At 33.0% G+C, this 24,308-nt stretch overlaps 1 long non-coding RNA gene across 1 annotated transcript in view; it reads right to left on the bottom strand.

Annotated features, from left to right (window-relative positions):
• Positions 1-5,525: 5,525 nt before the first annotated feature.
• The window catches only part of LOC131383794 (uncharacterized), a 196,700-nt gene continuing 177,917 nt past the window's right edge, over positions 5,526-24,308 (bottom strand). The window contains exon 4 of the long non-coding RNA XR_009214078.1: positions 5,526-5,608. This is a non-coding gene — a long non-coding RNA (uncharacterized LOC131383794). The remainder of the gene's footprint in view (positions 5,609-24,308) is intronic.

The raw sequence follows: 24,308 nt of genomic DNA, 5'->3' as shown, positions 1-24,308 counted from the left end.
ATAATAACTATAGTTAAGCAAATTATTCTATCCATCACTTTCCTTTATAAACACAGCACTGTTATTGTTGCAGGAACTTATTGGTGACATAAAAGTACTGAATATATTTCAGGTTACCTCAAGTACGTGCAATAATTATTAGGACTTTTTAAATAAAATAACTCAGTGCATGGTTGTTGAATGAATTAAGACTATTGGCCAGGCGCGGTAACTCACGTCTTTAATCCCACCACTTTAAGAGGCCAAGGTGGGCGAATCACCTGAGCTGGGGAGTTCGAGACCAGCCTCACCGACATGGAGAAACCCCGTCTTTACTAAAAATAAAAAATTAGCCAGGCATGGTGGTGCATGCCGGAATCCCAGCTATTCGGGAGGCTGAGGCAGGAGAATCGCTTGAACCCAGGAGGCAGACGTTGTGGTGAGCTGAGATTGCGCCATTGCACTCCAGCCTGGGCAATAAGAGCAAAACTCTGTCTCAAAAAAATAAATAAATAAATAAAAACAAAAAAGACTATATTTTATGCCTAATTGCTCTCATAAAATTCATATCCATTATTACATGTGACTAATCATTCATAATATAAAAGCTATATAACAGTACCTACCACATGTTGTTTTAAGAAAATGTGACTGCATGTAGAACACAAAGCACAAGGGCCAATGACTAATATTCGAATTTAATGTTAGTGTTGTTGTTTATTATTAAAAGTGATTTTGTAATAGTAACCACAAAGCAATTAGGAGCTACAAACTTTTCTGGGGCAGACTTGCCTACCTTATTATTTGTAGAGAAAGAATCATTCTAAATTATATAATCATTCTAAATTATAAAAATAGGGCTTGGATTGATTTATTTTTTACTTACTGGTATCAAAACTTGTCTTTGACCAATTATACTTTAAACTATAAAAATACAATCTTTGTTTTATTTCCTTAGTGTGGGACCTCCAAATACACTGAATAACAACTATGTTGATATTCAAACTGTGATGACTAATAGCTATGGCATTCTTCCCCCTGAAAATCTGCCTAGAATACCACTATTTACTGAGCCAGTACTTTTTTGTTCTTTAAAGGTTCTAAACTTGACATGTAGGAGCGTTGAGTGAGGAAAGAAAGAGAAATTGCATAGAGAAGTGGGAGGGTGAATTTAATTCGTTATTAAGAAGAGTGCACCAATTAATCAAGAATAATTATTGAGACTATTAAATGTGTAGCTTCTGTTAGATATTTCAGTTGCTATGAGATAGCACAAACCATTTCCCTTCTGTATGACACCAACAATCTAGTTTTGTAAGAGACTAATTCATATGAAACAACTGGACAGCAATGTAACACTACCTACTTTAGCATCAAAATACCAAAACTTATCTAAATCTATAGAAAATATATTTAGTATAAAAATATATATTTATAATTTTACATTCTTATGTATAAGAAATAAAATTTATAAAACTGCAGAAAATAAAACTAGGGATACACACAAACATACACACACATGCACACACACGTGCACACATACACACACACACATATATGAAAGAAAGTAAAATTATCAATGGATTCACAATAAAAATCAGTTGTTCTTAATGAAAGTATGGCGAAGATTCATCCCTAGATATTGGGATTATGTAACTCTGAACTAGGTCTTCAAGAAATCGAACTTTTAAAAAAATCTAGAGGAAATTTTGATACGCATTGTTTGTTGAGTGATACTAATGTCAAGCTATAATGTATGTAAAATGTAGGATGTAATATTATATTCTGCAGAAGTGGAATGTTATCTTATGACTCCATGGTTCCCCTGAAAGGACCCATCTCCACTGACACCCCAAAGCAATGTAAGTGACTCACATATATGAAGAACTTATTTTATATTTAAATAATTCACTTTTATTTATAAAGCAATGAAAGAGAAGTAATATTTAAATGGGCCTGTTAAGTTGAACATAGGTAAGAAAATTGACCAAATATCATTATTCATGGCATATGAAAGAAAAAAAAATATGAGGTAAATAGGAGAACAAAAATGTAACACTAAGGTTTATTTCATGAGATATATTGAATTTAGGTGAAAGCTAGAATGTGTGGACTCAAGGTAGGGCCAGAATAGAGACATCCAGTAGTGGAAAGAGACATTAATAGTTTCCATGTATGTATGTGTATGGGAAATGGAGTCTTGTCCTATCAAAGAGTAAATGTTTTTGTTTCATAATTTCAGCTAAATAAAAGACTATTTCATAGTAACTGGTAATCCTATTTTGTGATATCAAGTGTCTTAAATGTTGAAATTTAACTATTTGTTCAGAGGCCATTTTATCTCACTGTGAAAATGTGCATTGATAAGTGACAAAACAATCAAGGCTCTTTGGTTTCCAGGGTATGAAATTTTCCCTTGTGATGTCCAAATTTTCAGATTTTATCCACTGCCCAGAATTAACAAATATTCCTCAAGTTAAAGTCATCTGCAGATCAACAGTGAAAACTTCTTATTTCTCTTGAAATTTGTCACTGCAATTCTTTCTGCTTTTTCAGTTCTCTAACTGAAAAGAACTCATCTTCTCTTTCAGTTCTGCTAAGCTAAAAAGCTCATCTGTTTTTTTTTTTTTTTTTTTTTTTTTGGTTCTACTAAGTTGGAGTGTTGGCTTGCAATGAATTATTCCATCCAGTAGTGGAAAGATTGCTGCCAAAATTTAAATATGAATGTGTAGCATATCAACAAGAATTTTGAATAGGGGCAGGAATCACACTAACATAATGTTATTTAATTTAGACAATAAATTTTATAATGACTGCAGATTAATTTGAATCAGATCAAAGTATGGGAAAAAATGGAGCACATACAGGGAGCTGTCGTGTGAAGAAGAACTGAAGGCTGTTGGATGTTTTTTGTACATACAGCAAAAATATTAAGGCAAGCCATGATAACATAATAATGCAATTTACATATTTTACTGTTGGTCATATTAAAGACAGATGATAAGAGCAGTGTACATGAGCTGCTTCTAGTTTATTGTTTATTTATTTTGATTATCATATATTTTGATTCAAAAAATAAATAGAACCCATAAATAGAAATGGTAGAGATATAGATTTAATCGGAATGTTAGAAAAATCTTTCAGTGGCACTGGGCATGGTGATTCATCGCCTGTAATCTCAGCACTTTTGGAGGCCGAGGTGGGTGGATCATGAGGTCAGGAGTTCAAGACCATCCTGGCCAAGATGGTGAAACCCCGTCTCTACTAAAAATATAAAAATCAGCCTGGCACAGTGGTGGATGCCTATATCCCAGCTACTCAGGAGGCTGAGGCAGGAGAATCGCTTGAACCCCAGAGGCAGAGGTTTTAGTGATCCAAGATCATGCCACTGCACTCTAGCCTAGGCAACAGAGCAAGACTCTGCCTCAAAAAAAATAAATAAATAAATAAAAGTTTCAGTGATGCCTTATATGGTAGCAACTTTCCAAAGACTGGATACAGTCAAGAAAATGTCTAAAGATAACTTCCTAGAAATGTCTCTCTACTATTTGGAATGTACAACCAGATAATTTCCAAGAATATTTTCTTAATGATTAATACTAAAGAGGAACATGCCCTAAGTATTTAAATAAATAGATGATTTATTGGCCTTTGATAATTAAATACTACTTTGGTAGTTTCCACTGAATCTTTCTCTCTATTCTTTTCATTTATAATAATTGATAAGGTTTTTTTTCAGTTTCTTGTGATGTACATTTAATTGAAGACCAAATACAGATATAAAATTGAGGATAACAAGCTCATCATAAGAAGGAATTAGAGCTTTCAAAATGACTTAAAGGAATTTTAAATAAATATGTATTTCCTCATTTCTTAAGGAAAATGATTTTATGCATGGGAGCCTTCTTTAATTAAATAAAGTTTTATATAAGATTCATAGGCAGCATATATTTGAATAAGCTATATTAGTTATGGGAAAGTTTACACTCAAAGCAATTTTTAACTAAAAGAAAGAGACTTCAAATATTTTTCGAGCATATATTTTCCTGTTTCTCATTTTCATCACTTTTATACAACTTTTTATTTATCTTGATACTTTTCATCTAGATTTCGGCATACTTTTATCCACTTTCCTTTTTTCTTTATTTTCCAGTGACATCTTCAGTATCCTATAATGCTCTCTTGAGCTTTGATGATATATTAAGAAATTATTGGCTGGGCACAGTAGCTCACGCCTGTAATCCCAGCACTTTGGGAGGCCGAGGAGGGCAGATCATTTGAAGCCACGAGTTCAAGACCAGTCTGGCTAGCATGGTGAAACCCCATCTCTACTAAAAATGCAAAAATTAGCAGGGTGTGGTGGTGCACACCTGTAGTCCCAGCTACTTGGGAGTCTGAGGCACAAGAATCACTTGAACCTGGGAGGCAGAGGTAGCAGTGAGCCACATTATGCCACTGCAGTCCAGCCTGGGCAACACAGTGAGACTCTGTCTCAAAGAAAAAAAATATATATTGCTTACATTTTCAGTGTAATGTCCAGCTTGACTCTTCTATCTTCTAGCATATCTTCACAACTCTTCAGGGCTGTGTTAGTCCATAATACACTTCTATAAAGGAATACCTGAGACTGGGTAAGTAATTTATAGAGCAAAGAGGTTTATTTAGCTAATAGTTCTGCGGGCTACACAAGAAGCATGGAACCAGCATCTGCTTCTGGTGAGGCCTCAGAAAGCTTTTAATCATGGCAGCAGGAGGAACAGATGTGTCACCTAGTTAGAAAGAAAGCAAGAAAGATGTCAGGCTCTATTAAACAACTAGCTCTCACATGAGCTAATAAGAATGAGAACTCACTTATTAACATGGGGGAGGGCACCAAGCCATTCACATGGGATCCACTCTCATGCTCCAAATACCTCCCACCTTGCCCAACTCCAACATTGGGAATCACATTTTAACATGAGATTTGGAGGGGACAAACATCTGTGCTATATCAAGTGCTATTAACTTAAAAATTTTTGTCTGATAAATATGCAAAAATTTTATTTCCATGGAAAGGGATAACCCTATAGGTTATATTGTATGGCCATATTGGACACTAACCAGTTTTGTATCTAACTGAGCAATCTTATCCTAACTTTAACTATAAATACCTAACTTTTCAAATAATCTCTGAACCTATCATAGTATCTTACTGATTCCACATTAATTAATGAATTTGATAGGATATTTGGAAGTTTATGTTTACAAGAAAGTGATGATTTTTAGTTTTAAAAATTGTACTTTAACATTGTGATCTTTTTCCATAACATTAGCTGGTGTCCTTTTATCAGGCCTTAGAGGACAAAATTCCTCCAGGCCTTCAATCTCTTGTCCTAATCCATTCATTGGCTTTCATTTTATGGGCATCAAACTAATATATTTCATTGATTTATTTGCTTCATCTATTAAAAAACCCAAAGCAAGACATTTAGCAACTTATCCTTAAGCATGTGTGAATTATTAGCTCACTTACTTGCTGGTACTGAAATCTCATTTTTTTTTCTTTCGTCCTTTATTTTATTTTTCTGTAGTTATGTGATCTCTTTGCCGAACTACTTTATATATTTTATCTTGCTGATTGGTTATTTATCTGAATTAACAACAAATTTATTTCAGATATAGGCTGAAAATATAAATAAGCATATAACTAGATAGACGGATCTACAGATAGAAAGATGAATAGTTAAGTAGGTTGAAGGATGGATATCTGGGCCTCACTCTGGTATTCTTTCATTACATGTACACAACAGAAGTCCATTAAGTTTATTTAAAAAACTTTTACACAGAAAAATAGTGCCATGATCTCCAAAGATAAGAAGAATCTGAAATAAATAACTAACCACATTTCCTTCCCAAATTCAGACTCCTTAACTCAAAGACCCTTGAACTGAGTGAGTTGAAGGTGACAAAATTTTAAACTATGTTTAAAGTTTTAATTATTATATTGAGTTAAAGTTTTAATTTCTAGTTTAATAATGTGTTTTGCAATGTTAAGCAAGCACAAAACTTTGTATGTGCTAAGAATGATCAGTGAAAGCATTGGGCTGCCTGAATTACTTTATTATCATGATCTATAAGTCACACTTGCTCAGAGTGGAAGTTACCTATTGAAAAAGCTGTATGTATAAATAGCATCAATATATCATCTCTATATGATGTTATTCATGTTTTATTTGAAGAAAAAATTTTTAAAAATCCACATGTACAGTCATTTACTCACACTCTCATCTTTTACGCTACTACCAGGGTGAGGGTGATGGGAAACACATATTAATGGAAAACACATTTTTCATGAAGACAACCAAGTCACTTAGTGGGCTTCATGGATTAAGGACTACGTATATTTATTCCTTCCACAACCTCCATTTTTTCATTTCTGTTGAGCACTTACTTCAGGCCAAAGGGTATAGAAAATAATAGTGAATACATGAGAAACAATTGAAAAAGAAGTTTTAAAAATTTAATTTAGAAAAAGTTTTTTTTACATATAAAATTATCTACGAGTAATATAACCAAATATCAGTTGAGGTGAATTGATTGTATATACAATTATGACCCAATCTGTTAATAAAGTCAGCTACAGTTCTCTGGAGAATTATTGGTAACTGCACTGTTTACAGAATACCGTTTTATTAACTTGTAAATTGCAAATGGGATGTAATTACAATTGAGTAAAATAATATTTGCATAGAGAGAAAACTGTAAGAAAGTATGTTAATTTATTGCAACAAGTCTAAAGTATAATTTGTTGCATTTTACCAGCTTCTGATAGAGGGCTTAACTAGCATGCAAACTGCTTTAAATAAACCTACAAGGAATTTCTACTGTGAACATGTTTGACAATTAAGAAACAATTGAACCTTGCTTCTCCTGTCTCATATTTTTTTCCCTTTGTGTGTTACAAGTATCTTTCTACTTGAAAAAGGAATGATAAATAGCCACAATATTCTACCCTTAGGAAACAGTAACCTCTAAGAGGATCACATTTGTTTCATATATAAATTTATTTATTTATTTATTTTTTATTATTATACTTTAGGTTTTAGGGTACATGTGCACAATGTGCAGGTTTGTTACATATGTATACATGTGCCATGTTGTTTTGCTGCACCCATTAACTCATCATTTAGCATTAGGTATATCTCCTAATGCTGTCCCTCCCCCCTCCCCCAACCCACAACAGTCCCTGGAGTGTGATGTTCCCCTTCCTGTGTCCATGAGTTCTCATTGTTCAATTCCCATCTATGAGTGAGAACATGTGGTGTTTGGTTTTTTGTCCTTGCAATAGTTTACTGAGAATGATGTTTTCCAGTTTCATCCATGTCCCTACAAAGGACATGAACTCATCATTTTTTATGGCTGCATAGTATTCCATGGTGTGTATGTGCCACATTTTCTTAATCCAGTCTATCGTTGTTGGACATTTGGGTTGGTTCCAAGTCTTTGCTCTTGTGAATAGTGCCGCAGTAAACATACGTGTGCATGTGTCTTTATAGCAGCATGATTTATAGTCCTTTGGGTATATACCCAGTAATGGGATGGCTGGGTCAAATGGTATTTCTAGCTCTAGATCCCTGAGGAATCACCACACTGACTTCCACAATGGTTGAACCAGTTTACAGTCCCACCAACAGTGTAAAAGTGCTCCTATCTCTCCACATCCTCTCCAGCACCTGTTGTTTCCTGACTATTTAATGATGGCCATTCTAACTGGTGTGAGATGGTATCTCACTGTGGTTTTGATTTGCATTTCTCTGATGACCAGTGATGATGAGCATTTTTTCCTGTGTTTTTTGGCTGCATAAATATCTTCTTTTGAGAAGTGTCTGTTCATGTCCTTTGCCCACTTTTTGATGGGGTTGTTTGATTTTTTCTTGTAAATTTGTTTGAGTTCATTGTAGATTCTGGATATTAGCCCTTTGTCAGATGAGTAGGTTGCAAAAATTTTCTCCCATTCTGTAGGTTGCGTGTTCACTCTGATGGTAGTTTCTTTTGCTGTGCAGAAGCTCTTTAGTTTAATTAGATCCCATTTGTCAATTTTGGCTTTTGTTGCCATTGCTTTTGGTGTTTTCGACATGAAGTCCTTGCCCATGCCTATGTTCTGAATGGTATTGCCTAGGCTTTCTTCTAGGGTTTTTATGGTTTTAGGTCTAACATGTAAGTCTTTAATTCATCTTGAATTAATTTTTGTATAAGCTGTAAGGAAGGGATCCAGTTTCAGCTTTCTACATATGGCTAGCCAGTTTTCCCAGCACCATTTATTAAATAGGGAATCCTTTCCCCATTTCTTGTTTTTGTCAGGTTTGTCAAAGATCAAATAGTTGTAGATATGCGGCATTATTTCTGAGGGCTCTGTTCTGTTCCATTGATCTGTGTCTCTGTTGTGGTACCAGTACTATGCTGTTTTAGTTACTGTAGCCTTGTAGTATAGTTTGAAGTCAGGTAGCATGATGCCTCCAGCTTTGTTCTTTTGGCTTAGGATTGACTTGGCGATGCGGGCTCTTTTTTGGTTCCATATGAACTTTAAAGTAGTTTTTTTCCAATTCTGTGAAGAAAGTCATTGGTAGCTTGATGGGGATGGCATTGAATCTATAAATTACCTTGGGCAGTATGGCCATTTTCACGATATTGATTCTTCCAACCCATGAGCATGGAATGTTCTTCCATTTGTTTGTATCCTCTTTTATTTCATTGAGCAGTGGTTTGTAGTTCTCCTTGAAGAGGTCCTTCACATTCCTTGTAAGTTGGATTCCTAGGTATTTGATTCTCTTTGAAGCAATTGTGAATGGGAGTTCACTCATGATTTGGCTCTCTGTCTGTGATTGGTGTACAAGAATGCTTGTGATTTTTGTATATTGATTTTGTATCCTGAGACTTTATTTAAATAATTTAAGGTTTGTGAGCATGGAGTAATGAGCATTTTATGTATAACACCTTAAATGAATAAACCAACCACACAATGTACTCACTTTACCAAAAGATGGGATTATATCCAAAATGACTGCATTTAACTTTTGATGAACTGAGTGTTTGAGAAGGCAGCAGAATCTTATCATGTGTTTAAGTCATAATTATGTAGTAAGAAAATAAAGAGATTTTATAAAATTTAGCTAAGCATTGATTTTCATAAATCTGTCTTCAAATACATTGCAATACAGAATCAGTAATAATAGGGTAATGATTTATATTTTTGCCATAGCATTTTGTCAATAGAACTTCAAACAACTGGATCACAACTACTGGATCATTTACTAGCCTTTACAATCAAGTAACTTCGGATTCAGAAATTATTTCACATTATCAATGTTTAATAGATAATAGTGAAATTTTTCTATTATTCTTCTCTAGATAAATAGTAACAAGGGAGTCAAAATGACACAATGGAAAGAGCTTAGTTTTAATACACAGTTGACTTTTGACCAATGCAGGTTTGAAGTACGTGAGTCCACTTATGCATGGATTTTTTTTCCACAGAACGCAGATCAAAAATACAGTATTCTCAGGTTGTAAAACCCACTTATATGGAGGGCCTACATTACCTAAATGTGAGTTCTGCAGGACTGACTGCTAAACATGAGTCTGTGGATTTTGGTGTTCGGGGAGGTACTCCGGCATCAATTCCCCATGTACACCAAGGAACAGCTATAGTATATGTGCTGTCAGTAACTGAGTCTATGTCTTGGGGCAGAGTTTCTAAAAGGTAAGTTAATGTACATGCACATATTTCTTTAGGAAAACTTCTTGTGAACTTTCCTTGTTAATTTAAATCATTACAAGTAATATTTACATGTAATAATATAGTAAATACAGATTCCTCATGTTTATAGCTCACACAGGTTTAGAGAAAAAAACAAAATACCCTTTGAATATGACCTTAATTTAAAAATCAGTAAAATTTAAATCAATAACATGATTTAATTTGTTGGACAATATAGAGTTAGATATGAAATAATGTAGATTTGCTAAAACTCAGATGCTTATCCTATGATGGATATTTAAAAAATTAATCATTGCACTTTTTTCTAATTAGACTACTCAAAAACTTCTTTATATAGCATGTCATAACATAATATCACCTGATCTTATCATGTTGTATAAGTATATAAATATTTTCCTTTGTTTTTTCTTTTATTCTGAAGAATTAAAGAAGTACATCACGTGCCAATGTGATTGTACATGCAAATGATAAATATCAGTCCTAACATCATATGGCAGCATGCTTTTATAGTTATTTTCTGTATAATCAGAAAATGTATTGATATGATTTAATAATTACTCATATATTACTAAACATTCACAAAAATACATTTGAAGCGTCATTTTAGAGGGTGTCACAACTTTTCTGAACCTCTGATTCCTAATATATGAAATGGGAGAATTTTAGACCAGATCATTGATTGGGCTTTTAGTTTTTTTGTTTGTTTGTTTGTTTTGTTTTTTTTGTTTTTTGTTTTTGTTTTTGGCATTCATAGTTCATATCTATGAGTAACTAATTTCAAGAAAAGTACAGTGTCTGAGGTTTTCCTTTATTTGAATGCTTATTAATAAGTTAGCCTGTCATAGTTTCATGAATGCTAATAGAAGAGATCTGAGATTCTGGAGACAGAGACAAAGGATTTATATTAATTCACGGCACAAAGAACCTGATGAACTTCATAGCTGTATTTCTTTTTCTTCAACATTAAGTCCCATGGGGACAACATGGAGTAGTCCAAGTTGATAACTGCATGCAGTGTGTTTGAATCATAACTGAGGAACTCTGGGTTTAGGGTAGGCAAACATTTTATAATGGACTGCAAGCAAACTGATCCTTTGCCTAGGTGAGTGATGTTGCCTTTACTATTCTGGACAATTAAAAAATATACTCTTGCTCTATAAGAAGACACTATATCTATCTTCCACTGCTTTTTGGTATAAGAACATTATTGAGAAAAAGAGTCTGAAACAAAAGGCTGTCAGATGTACTTGTCACTGCATTTGGGCACTTGGAGGAACAGACATGAATAATTCATAATCTTTATTCTCAAGGAGCTGACTAGAGAAGGAAATAAATACTTAAATTATTGTACTACATTGATAAGTGTTAACAGAGTGCTATGAATTAATAGATTTATCCTGACATGGAAAGTGAAGGACTTTAGACAAGACAGCAGTTGGGGCTGGGGTTAGGAATAAAGTAGAAGTAGAGAGGATGGGACAAAGGAACAAAATGATACAATGCAATGTTTGGCTTTTATATATTTTGAATTCTGTCATTAACTGGCTGTATGGCTTGAAGTAGTCTGAAATAACAAACACAGGAATCATTAAAACATCTTTTCTGCTGAACTTTCCCTGTTACTTTAAATTATTGCATTATAATGTAATTTACAAAGGAAAATTTTCCACACAAAGGTCCAGACTGAAAGATCTCATCCTAAATAATCACCATTCACCTTCAAGATCACACTGTCTCATGGTCTATAAGTTTGCACAAAAAGGGTAGTGAAACACATTTGAATCCTGAATAACACGTCAGAATTTGAAATGGCTTTTCTAATAGAATGGTTCTCATATTTAGCTCAATATTTATTTATAACAAATAATTAACACTTTTCTTTGTTCAATTATTTTTTCTTAACAATTTTAACTTGATTTGATTTTGAAAAGTAAATTATACACTTCACATATGAGATCAGTTTGCAATGTACTAAAACTGCTTTTAATGTTTAGTGATTTCTACCACAGAAGTGAGGCAATTTAATCTGTACAATATCTTTTGATATTCTGTCATTGAAGACACTAGATAAATTTAGGGTACAATTTTTGATATTAATACGTACGCTATGATAAGTGGGAAAAAGTGTCATTTAAAAATTTATTGTAAATCTGTTGTGATTGAGATTAAGAATAATTCAAAATTATAATTCATGACTCATTTCTGCAATTAGAAATTCAAGTCTAATTAGAAAATAGTACCATCCTTCTTACAAACAATCCGTAACCTGAGTTGTGATTCTTTTTTTTCTTTGCAGTTCTGTTCTATTGTTACAGCTGTATTTCCCTTATGACATTTTGATTCCATCTACAGAGATCTTCTCTGAAAAGAATTATCAATCCTAATCATACTAAATTCTCAATGGTAATATATCTTGTGTTAAGTTTCAGGTAGACAGAGAAGGAGGAATTTCATTTCTAATAAAGCAGACAACTGCCAGTCAGCTACCTTAAAATAACTTGGCTTTAAACCATGAAGAATTCCCTCCATACATTTTAGAAAATAAGAAAGTTTTAGTAGGCAAAATGATGTTAAAATAATTCTTTTAGTAATAGCATACTTGAAACACTTTAAAGGACACATTACAATTGAGAGAGAGGGAGAGTGTGTGTTTGTGTGTACATATATATCCAGTATTTTCAATGCCAATGATTTTCCCTTTACAAGATTCTATTTTGTCCATTTTGTAAAAGATTTGTGCAAATACAGAGATTGCTTATGTTCCATTTTATTTTTAGGATAAAGTTTCTATGATCTTAAAAAAACCTTTAATCATTCTATTGTCCTCTTTTTAACTAAAACCATTAAATACACATAAATCAGTTTGAGGATAGAATGGAGTTTTGACTACGTAAGATGCAATATGACACTTTATAATTAATTTGGGTCTTAATTTAGCTTCATTACACAGACAACAACACTCTAGGCCTAATATTTAAATCAGGAACAGTCAATAAAACAATCACTCTCATTCTTACAATCTTCTGAGAAAATGTATAAACTCTTTGACAATATAAGCAATTTATTATACTACAGGACACATGACTCAGGACACATTTTAGTAATTATCAATGTTTCCTCTTTTTTGAAGAGGCATATAGCATTGTTTTTGTAACAGATACAATGTAAAGTGAGGAATATATATAATACATATATATGTATATATACACAAACAGAGACATAAATAGGAGAAAGTTGTTGTCATCTGTAAGAAAATTATTAGACCCATTTCTAAACTTTTGTTTTGAAATAATAATAAATGCACAAGAAGTTACAAAGATAGTACGGAGAGGTCGCAGGTAGCTTTTAGCCTGTTTTCCCCAATGGTTACATCTTCTGTAATTATAAAATAATATCAAAACCAGAAAAGTGTGTACTTGCAGTTTTATGCCATTTTATCATATGTGTATATTTGTGTAACTATCACTACAACCAAGATACAGAACTATTTCATCACCATAAGATATGGTTCATACTATCCCACTAAATCATACTCACCTCATTGCCCTTCACCATCATTTCCACTCAAAACCTTGGAATGTGAGCTGTTTTGGATATAGGGTTTTTTTTGCAGATATAATTAGTTAAGGACCTTGAGATGAAAATATTCTAGATTTAGGATGGGACCTAATCACAGTTACTAGTGTCCTAATAATAAGAGGAAGAGCATCCAACATTACAGAGAAGGCTGTGTGAAGACAGAAACAGAAATTGGTGCTAAGAAGCAACAAACCACGGAATGCCAAGGGCTGTCAGCAGCCACCAGAAACTAAGAGAAGAAAACAACAGATTCTCAGGGCCTTTGGAGGAACTCTGTTGACACCTTAATTTCAGAAAGTTAGCCTCTAGAACTGTGATATAGTACATTTTTGTTGTTTTAAATCATCTGATTTGTGGTACTTCGTTATAGCAGCCCTAGAAAAGTAAACGCACCATCATCTTTAAACCCTGACTACTACCACTGTGTTCTCTATCTCTACAATTTTGTCACTTAGATTTTTTTTTTTTTTTTTTTTTGAGATAGAGTCTTGCTCTGACACCCAAGCTGGAATGCAGAGGCACAATCTTGGCTCACTGCAACCTCCGCCTCCTGGGTTCAAGCGATTCTCCTGCCTAGGCCTCCCAAGTAGCTTGGATTATAGGTATATGCCACCACACCTGGCTAATATATGTATCTGACGTCAGTCTCCCAAAGTGCTGGGATTACAGGCGTGAGCCACTGCGCCCAGCCAAAAATGTTTTCACAGACTGAATAGAACAGTATGTGATCTTTTGAGATGAGATTCTTCTTCAGGATAATTTCCTTGAGATTTATCTAAGTTATTTCATGTGTCAGTAGTTCATTCTTTTTTATTGCTGAGTAGTACTCCTTGGTGTAGATGTAGCAAAGATTGCTTAATCATTTATTTATAGTGGATATTTTTATTATTTCCAGGTTTCAGCTAGTATAAATAGATTTGTAATAAATATTCATTTGTGTGCTTTTATTTCTAGTGAATAAATGTCCGATATAATATATTATATAATATATAATATATATTATATCAGACATTACCATGTGGCCCAGTATAATACCCGGGCCACATAGTAATTGCATGTTTAGTTTTGTTGTTTTTTTTTTTTAACTGCAAAATTATTTTCCAAAGTGACTATCTCATGTTACAGTCCCACCAGCAGTGCATTAGAGATCTAGATTTTCTGCATCTTTTTTAGCATTTGATATTGTCACCACTTTTTTAGATGATTTAATAGATGTGTGGTGATATCCCTGTGTTATCTTAATTTGCATTTCCCCAGTGGTTAGTTATGTTAAACATCCTTTCACGTGTTTGTTCTCCAACTGTATAGCCTCTTTGGTAAAATGTCTCTTCATGTCTTCTGCCTATTATTTAATTGAGTAATTGAGTTGCTTTTGATTTTGCTTTTAATTCTTTTCTTTTGAGTTTTGAGAGTTAAAATACCCTGAACATCTTAATAGATATCATAAGAAAGATGCAACGAAAAAGGCAGATTAGGTGGGTATCTCAGAACCTGAGGACAGTGATGATTTCTCTGGATTTTCCTTTTTGGCTTATATAAATCAAATTGGATGCATGGATACTGGCGAAGGCATCAACTCCAAAATGCCAATAGGTGCAGACATAAAAACTCTAAATGCCCCAATAAAATATTATATCTCGATTCAAAGGACGAGGAAACAGCAGCCCAGCAAGACAAATAACATTTAGATAATAACTACTCTACTTCAGAGAAACACCAAAGAAAAAAACTGTTGAACCACCGCTAGTCCCCCAGAAAGGCCAAGGAGAGAGGCAAAACTTCCACACGCATTAGGCTGCAATGACTTACTCCATATTTCTGCCAGTAGTGTCAGATTATGGATCTGGGACTTTCATTCAAGCTGGGTGGCAGTGAACCCCCATTATAATGTCAGTGGGACAATATGGAAAGGCTTGCCTAGTACTAGGCTTCTACTACCATCTGAAAGTAAGGAATCACCCTTCCCCTCCTGAAAGTGACAGTTATTGGGGAGGCATAGGGAAAATCAGAATTTTACAACTTCCAAGCAATAATGAAGCTACCTGCAACTCTCAGACAGGATGATATCAACAGAGGTCTAGAGAGGAGCCTGATTTAGCAAATCAGTCCAGAAATCAGTCCAGCCACCTGCCCACCTGTGATGAAGAGCCTCTCCCCTGCCGACCTGAGAAGTGAGAGAGGGCAGTGGAAAACCTAGATTCTAACCACATCTGCCAGTAATGAGCAAGTGTTATCATCTTCCTCAATATGAAGTAGGGCCAGAGAGGGCCTTCTAAAACACAATATTGAAATAATATTGACAGTCTCATAATACAATGCCCCAAAATGTACAGGTTTTAATAGAAAATAATCATTCATTATGTCAAAAACAAGGGATATCTCAATTACAATGAGGAAAGACAATTGACTGATTACAAGATAACAAATATATGAGAATTATCTTCCTTAGGCATCATGAAAGTCCTTCAAAAAGCAATTATAAATATCTTTGAAACAAATTAAAAACTGGAATGTGTCAGCAAAAAAGAGAAGATATAAGAAGATGCATGTGGAAATCTCAGACAGAAAGTTTCAACGGTTAAAATTTAAAAACTCAATGAATAAGGTTGACAGCAGAATAGAAAAGGCAGATGGAAGAATCAAAGAACTTGCAACAGAACAGTAAAAATTCCTCAATGTGAACAACAGCTAAAACAGACTGAATGGAAAAAAAAAGATGAACAGAGACTCAAGGACATAAAAGACTGTAATAAAATATCTAACACTGGAGTTTTAGAAAGATAGGAGAAGGAGATTTGGCCTAAAAAAGTATTTAATAATAATGCCTGAAATTTTCCAATCTTCAAAAAAGACATAAACCTATAGGTTCAATAGTTGAGAGAAACCAAAACAGAGTAACACAAAATAAATACAAATTAAGATATAAGTCAAACTTTTGAAAAGCAAAGACCAAGGAAACTCTTGACAACAGTCAGAAAAACAAAAATAGTACGTAGAAGGAAAAAAAAATCTGAATGAAGAACATGGATAACCCTTAGAGGGTTGCTCCTGAGAACCCACTGAGGCCAGAAAGAAGTGGTACGTTTTTCAAGTGTTAAGGAAAACAACAACAACAACAACAAAACAAAACAAAAATTAAAAAAACTGTCACATGGGATTCTCTATGTCAAGTGAAAACATACAAACAAATGTAGAAAAAATCTGTACATTTTCAGGTGAAGGAAACATAGGAGGTTTTTTATTTTATTTTATTTTATTTTATTTGTTTATTTATTTATTGCCAGCACATCTATCCTGAATAAACGGATGAAGGAAATTCTCTGGGAAAAAAATGAAATAATAAAAGTACGATATTGAAATGTTAAAGGGAAAGAAATGAAAATAACAAGAGCAAAATATGGGAAGATACAGTCCCTTTCCTTTTTACTTTTCTAAATTATGCTAACTAGTTTAAGCAAAAATTACAAGTCTTAAATGTATATCCCTAGGTATGCAAAGAAAAAATTGAAGACAATTTGACTAGAGATGAAAGAGGATAAATGGACCTAAGAAGGTAAAGTTCGAACACTTTACTTGAGGTTTTATAAATTTTGAATCCAGCAGACTGTGATATATTTTATAAATATTAATGTAATATGGAGTAACCATTGAAATATAAAATGTTCATTAATAATAAATATAAAATAGAGATCCATGTAAATATTACAGATCAAAAGGAATAAAGCAAAATAAAATTACTAAAAAGTTACACTAACCTACAGGACTTTAGAAAAAATATAAAAAGAGAAAAACAAAGATCAGAGAACAAATAGAAAATAACATAACATGGCAGATTTATGCTCTAACTTATCAACAATTGCATTAAAATAAACTATGTAAGAGCAAATTGGCAGAGTTTGAAGTCCTGGACTCTTCTTTTCCGCACAAATAAAATGATTCATCAACAATACATGGACAAATTCCCTTTGTAAGAAATCTAGAATCCAATTGAAAGGCTCCTATATTTAGGTGAATGTGAAACTAGACTCCCCAAAGCTGGTAGGGAAATTTAGGACCTTCTCTCATTAGAATCTCTGCCCTAGCACAGTGCCATATCCTCAGAAGAGCTCCTAGTTTTCAACTTCTCCCAGGGGAGGAAATGGGTTGATTCATGTGTCCAGTGTCCAGATTTTCCAAGGAAGCTCCCAGGGAACTAAATCCTATTTTACCAGCCTTGGAGCTCTGATCTGTGCAACATGGTTTAGCTACCTGACAGGGAATGGAGGTGGCAGCCTAGGCTGGCAGACACCTTTGATTTTTTGCCTTTGCTCAGCACAAAGTAAACAGATGAAAAACTCCAGCTTCCAGCTTCCCCTTTGGTAAGGAAAAGAATCGATACACATATCCAACACCCTAACATTTCCAGAACTTCCCAAAGATCTGACATCTACCTTGTCAATCTTGGACCGCTGATGTATCTTAGCTGCATAGAGAATGACAGAGGTGGCAGTTTAGACTGAGAAATGCCATAGTTTCTCTTCTGGCTCAGCACAGAGTGAGCAGAAAATAACCACAGATGCCTGCTTCATTCTGGAAAGGGAGAGGCATGGTAGAGAGCTCTAGAATCTCTGGACTGATTGGTTCTTTCTTGTAAAAGGCTAGTTTGTGAAGTCTATGAGAGGTTTCTGCTCTATCTAATATGCTGACATCAACATGCAAAATAAAGAAAAATGAAGAAACAGACAAAGATGATCCAAACAAATAAAAACAAGATATATATTCAGAAAATAACCCTAATGAAATTGAGTTACATTATTTCCACGATGGAAAGTTTAAAATAAACATAATAAAGGTGTTTATGAGGTCACAAGAACAATGCATGAACAAAGAGACAATTTTATTTTTTTATTTTTTTCATTTTTTTAAATTATACTTTAAGTTCTAGGGTATGTGCACAATGTGCAGGTTTGTTACATACATATACATGTGCCATGTTGGTGTGCTGCACCCATTAACTCGTCATTTACATTAGGTATATCTCCTAATGCTATCCCCTCCTCCCTCCTCCCACCCCACAACAGGCCCCGGTGTGTGATGTTCCTTTTCCTGTGTCCAAACAAAGAGATAATTTTAATTAAAAAATAGAAAATATAAAAAATAACAAACAGACATCATGGAGCTGAAGAGCACAATAACTGACCTAAAAAATTTACTAGAGGAGTTCTACAGAAGACTAGATTAAGCAGAAAAAAGTATGACAAAATCTCAAGACAGGTCATTTGCAATAATTTAGTCATATGGGCAAAAAGAAAAAAAAGAAGGAAAAAGAATGAATAAAACTGAGGAGAATTATGAGATATCATCTAGCAACCCAATATACACATTTTATGAATCACAGTAGAAGAAAAAAACAGAAAACTTATTTAAAGAATTAATGACTGAAAACTTCCAAAATATGAAGAAGGAACTGTACTTCCAGATCCAATAAGCCCAAAGGGCAACAAATAACATGAAACCAATATATCTACATTGAGAAATACTATGATCTAATTGTCAAAACTCAAAGACAAATAATTTTTAAAGCAAAGTGGCTCATCATGTAAAAGAGAACCCTGCATAAGACAATGAGGCTTTTCACCAGAAACTATGTAGGGTGGAAGGAGTGAGATATTATATTTAAATGCTAAAAAAGAAACACCTACACTCACACATGTGCATACACACACAAATGCACACACAAACTTGCAAAGAGTACAATATCTGACAAATCTGTTTATCAAAAATTCAGGCATAAATACTTCTCCCAAAAACAAAAGCTGAGAAAGTTTATCACCCATAGACCTGTCTTACAAGAAATGTTAAAGAGAGTTCAAGTTAAAATGTAAAACAGCAACAGGATAAGAAAAAGCATAAAACTCAATTGTTAAAGACAAATATATAGACAAAAAAAACTATATTAGTGTAATGGCAGTGGGTAAGTCACTTTTAATTCTAGTACAAAAGTTAAAAAAACAATGGTTTTTAAATGTCCATGATACATTTTTAAGAGATGTAATTTGTAGGCACACACACATGCATGAACTCACATGTATTTTATAGATTATCATAGTACTCAATTTTTTTGAAAATAAAAGACTATGCACTTTTATTTACAAGTAAATTATAAACCTCCAGAAAGTTTAAAAAATATCAAAAGTAAGCAACAGCCAGATGCAGTGGCTCACATGTATAATCCCCCACCCCAAAAAGTTAAAAAACAAAAGTTTAAAAAATAACTATATTATATTCAAAGGTACACAACATGAATAGATATAAATTTTGACAACAATAAATAAAGTGTGGCAGGGAGGAAGAAAAAGTGAAGAGATTTGCATATACTTGAATTTAACTTGTTTTCAGCTTAAAATGAACTCTTAATTATAAGATATATTGCATAATTCCCACGGTAATCACAAAAAATACCAATAGTAACTACACGAATTAAGAAACAAAAACAAGCAAAGCATATCAATTCACAAGATTAACAAAACACAAAAGAAGGTAGCAAGACTGGAAGAAAGGTACAAAGGAACTGCATGTATACCATGGGACACTTATATTGGAAAGGAGAGTCTCAAATCACAAAATCTAAGCTACTCAATAAGCTAGAAGAAAAGCAACAACAAATGCAAAGCAAGCTGAAGGCGTAATAACAATAAGAATAGAAATCACTAAAATTGAAAAGACTAAGGCATCAGAGAAAAGTCAATGAAAAAGGAAATACTCCTATAGACCCTACACACAACAACAGTGTAATAAGGTAATACTACAAGTAGTTACTCACTTTTGACAACTTAGATGTAAAAGATTCACTCCCAGAAAAGCACGAACTACTATAATTCACCCAATTTAAAACAGATAATTTGAATAGCACTATAACTATTCAAGAAATTAAGTTTTTAATTTAAACAAACCGAAAAAAAAATCCACACCTAGATGGATTCACTGGAAAATTCCAGCAAACATTTAAAGAATAATGAACAATAATTCTACACAATCACTTCCAAAGGTAAAGGAAGAATAAATGCTTGCTTAGTCATTTTATGAAGCCAGTATTATTTGATACACATAAAAGGGAAAGATAGTAGACACAAATGATAGTACAGATAATATCTTGATGGAACTAGATGTAAAAAATAACAAACAAAATATTAGTAAATAGAATTGAGAAATATATTAAAAGTCTGCATCATGTCCAAGTGGTATTTATTCCAGGTATACAAAACTAGTTCAATTTTGAAAAATTAATCAAGTTCATTGGATCAACAGGCTAAAAAAGAAAAGTTATGCAGTAATATCAATTGATATAGACAAAGTATTTAGACAAAATGAAGACATATTCATTTTATCATGTTTAATATGCTATTCACTTGATCATAAAGGGGTGTAGCTTTTGTTAAAGGAAGCATAATTAAAGCTAGAAAGAAATAAGTTATCTTGTTCTATAGCAGAGTAGGACGACCATTCTTAATAATAACATATAGTTTCAAATGGCTAGAAGGAGGATATGGAACATTCTCCAAATAAAGGATAAATGTTTGAGATGATGGATATGTTAATTACCCTTATCTGAACATTATACATTATATGTATCAAAACATTACTATGGACCTCATGAATATGTACAATTATTATGAATTAATTAAAAATAATAATACATAACTCAGAAAAATATAAATATAGGAGAACTTTCTGAAGTTGATAAAGAATATTTGACAAAATCATAGGTAATGTCATAATTGGGAAAAACAGAAATGTTTCCACCTTTGATGAGGAAGGAAGCAAGGGGACCCACAGTCAACACTGCCATTAAAGTTTATAACGAGCACAATAAAGCAAGAAAATAAAATAAAAGGCATACAGGTTTGAACAGTGAAAAAAAAAAGTCTCCCTATTTGCAGATGTTATAATGGTCTATAGAGAAAACTTTAATGAATCTATAAACAAACTCTTAAAACTAATAAGCGAATCAAGCAAGTTGTCAGTATATAAGATAAATATACAAAAATCTATTCTAGATTCTGAAAATACATTCCTGGAACCAGAAACCGAAGTAATGCCATTTATGCTAGCTCAAAAAATTGTAAATACTTTTGCATAAATTTAACAAGACACTTACAAGACTTAAACACTGAATATTATAAAATACTAATGAAACAATGCTTAAATAAATTTAGAGGAATGCAATTTAAATGGGTTGGAAAGCTCTGAATAGTAAAGATATCTATTCCCCTGAAATTAATATACAAATTTAATGTAATTGCTATCCAAGATTTTTTTTGTATCTATAGGCAAGATTATTTTAAAATTTATATAAAAATATAAGGGAACTAGAGTAGCAACACAATTTTGAAAAAACAAAATAATTTGGGAGGATTATTCTACTCAATTTCAAGATTTACATAGGTAAAACAATCAAGAGTGTAATATTCATAGAATGATAAACACATAAATCAGTGGAACGAAATAGAGAATCCAGAAACAGGCTCATATAAGTATGGCCATCTGATTTTTGACAAAAGTGCAAAAGCAATTCAATAAAGATGTCTTTTCAACAATTGGCACAGGAGCAATTAGCTATCCATAGGAAAAAAGAATGTACCACAAAATGTATCATAGATTTAAATGTATAACATAAAACTGTAAAACTGCTAGAAGATATCATAGGAGAAAATTTCTGGATCTAGGACTTCATGAAAATTTCTTAGATTCTTCACAAAGAAATGATCAAGAAAGGGAAAAAAATCAATAAATTTGATTTAATCAAATTGAAAAAAAACTTTTTTTCTGTGAAAGATCCTATTAGGAGATGAAAAGACAAACTACAGACTTGGAGAAAATACTAAACCTGACAAAAGACCCATATCACAAAACATAAACATAATTTTAGATCTTTATTTTTAATATCTTTTTAATAGCTTACTGTATTATAATTCTTTGTTTAAAAATGAGAAACTGCACAGCTAATTAGCTCATGCCTGACATAAATGTACTGTATTTATGAGTGCAATGGGGAAGTGAACTTCAGAAAGAACTGAAGTCTAGAAAATGGATACTTTGTCTCTTGTTACTAGAAAGTAGTCAAAAGAATCATTTATTAAACTAAATGTTAAAAATGTTTTATGACTAGCCTTTGGACATGCTTTAGCTCAGTATCCCTGGAAAGTTGCCCTGTATAAAGGATCAAACACATTTGGTTTTCATTCTGACAAAACCTCGACTAATAGACTGTTTGTCTTATACCATTTACTTTCTTCAATGCTACTCTCAAGCCTTTGAGACAACGACTTGGCTTCATATTCTGTGACTTCTTTTGATTAGGAATCTAGCTGTCTTCCATTATATGAAGTTTTGGAAGAAGAAGAGACAATTAATGGTCAAAGAGCCCAGATCTTTGGTAGCTTAGGGCTACAGTGTGAAAAAGGATTGATTGCGAAGAGTGATGAAGAAACTGGATGACCAAAAGTTTCTATATCTTAATTACAGTCGTGTTTAAATAGGGGTATGCATGTGTCAACCTTTATCAAGTGTTAAAACCTAATAGCCTATTAAGTTTGGGGCTTTCATCGTAATTTTGAAAATCCCCTTTGCTCTCCTTCAGTATTGGAAAACATTCACTTGCATCATTTCTTTCAATCTTGGGTAATTAATCATCAATGCACAGTCACCTACATGTTAAGCATTTGATACAACCTCATGAAGGCTTTTTCCTGTGTTCCCATTTCACCTCCAGGCAAAAAATTTGATGCTAAATCTTCCTCATATAACCCACTCTTGACCACAGGAAACACACACCATTTAGTCCAACAAATTCTGAATGTCTACAGACTTACCTTTTATTTTCTTATCAGAGTACGAGGTTCTAAAAACAGCCTCTGGCCTTTCAAATTGTCAGGTGTGAATCAGAACTGATCCTACTGTATCTTTCAAACAAAAGAGGATGAACTCTCTAAGAAGTCACACTGAAATTTTTCTCAAATTAATTGAAGGATTCTCCCACCATTTCAACATATTTAACAACAGTCTTTAAAGAAATTCTTTTTCTAATATACAATCCATCTCTTGTCTAGGTACAGATTATAAAACCAGTTCTTGTTTACCTCTTTTGCAAGTCTTACTTATATGGTTTAGCATTTCATTTTGGAATATGAGAGAATCTGGCCTTCTTTCTTACATATTTAGACTAAACTGATATCATAAAGATTCCTATTTTAATATTTCATTGTATTTTAACAAAAATAAAATATATAATAACAATTCAAATATTAAAAATTATACATCAAAAATGTCTTTATCCCATCCCATACCATTAAGTTTTCCCTCCCATATAAAACTGCAATTAACAGTTCTTGTGTGAGAGATATATATCTACAGATAGACATTAAATAGCTATACTTGTGTATATCTATATACATGTATATGCAAGTATATCTATCTATAATTGTATAGGAAGTATATACATCTGGCGATATATTATATATATAAACACATGCACACACATATATATATACACATATACATACACACACACATATATACACACACACACAATATACATAGTTTTCCAAATATATATACTTGCTACACAAGTATAGATGGATATACTTGCATCTGTGTGTATATTCATATACATATTGCCAAATAAATATACACACACACAAATATACACAAGTACACACATGAATAAAACATATATAGCAACATATGTTGTTATAGATTATTTTACAACTTACTTTCTTCAAATATATATATATGAATTTTTTTAATTATTATACTTTAGGTTTTAGGGTACATGTGCACAACGTGCAGGTTTGTTACATACGTATCCATGTGCCATGTTGTTTTGCTGCACCCATTAACTCATCATTTAACATTAGGTATATCTCCTAATGCTGTCCATTCCCCTTCCCCCCACCCCACAACAGTCCCAGAGTGTGATGTTCCCCTTCCTGTGTCCATGAGTTCTCATTGTTCA

The sequence above is a fragment of the Hylobates moloch genome, unplaced genomic scaffold, assembly GCF_009828535.3.
Source record: "Hylobates moloch isolate HMO894 unplaced genomic scaffold, HMol_V3 SCAFFOLD_6, whole genome shotgun sequence".
NCBI classification, from domain to species: domain Eukaryota; kingdom Metazoa; phylum Chordata; class Mammalia; order Primates; family Hylobatidae; genus Hylobates; species Hylobates moloch.
Note: the sequence above shows the minus strand (reverse complement) of the source record. Positions and strands in the feature narration are given on the sequence as shown.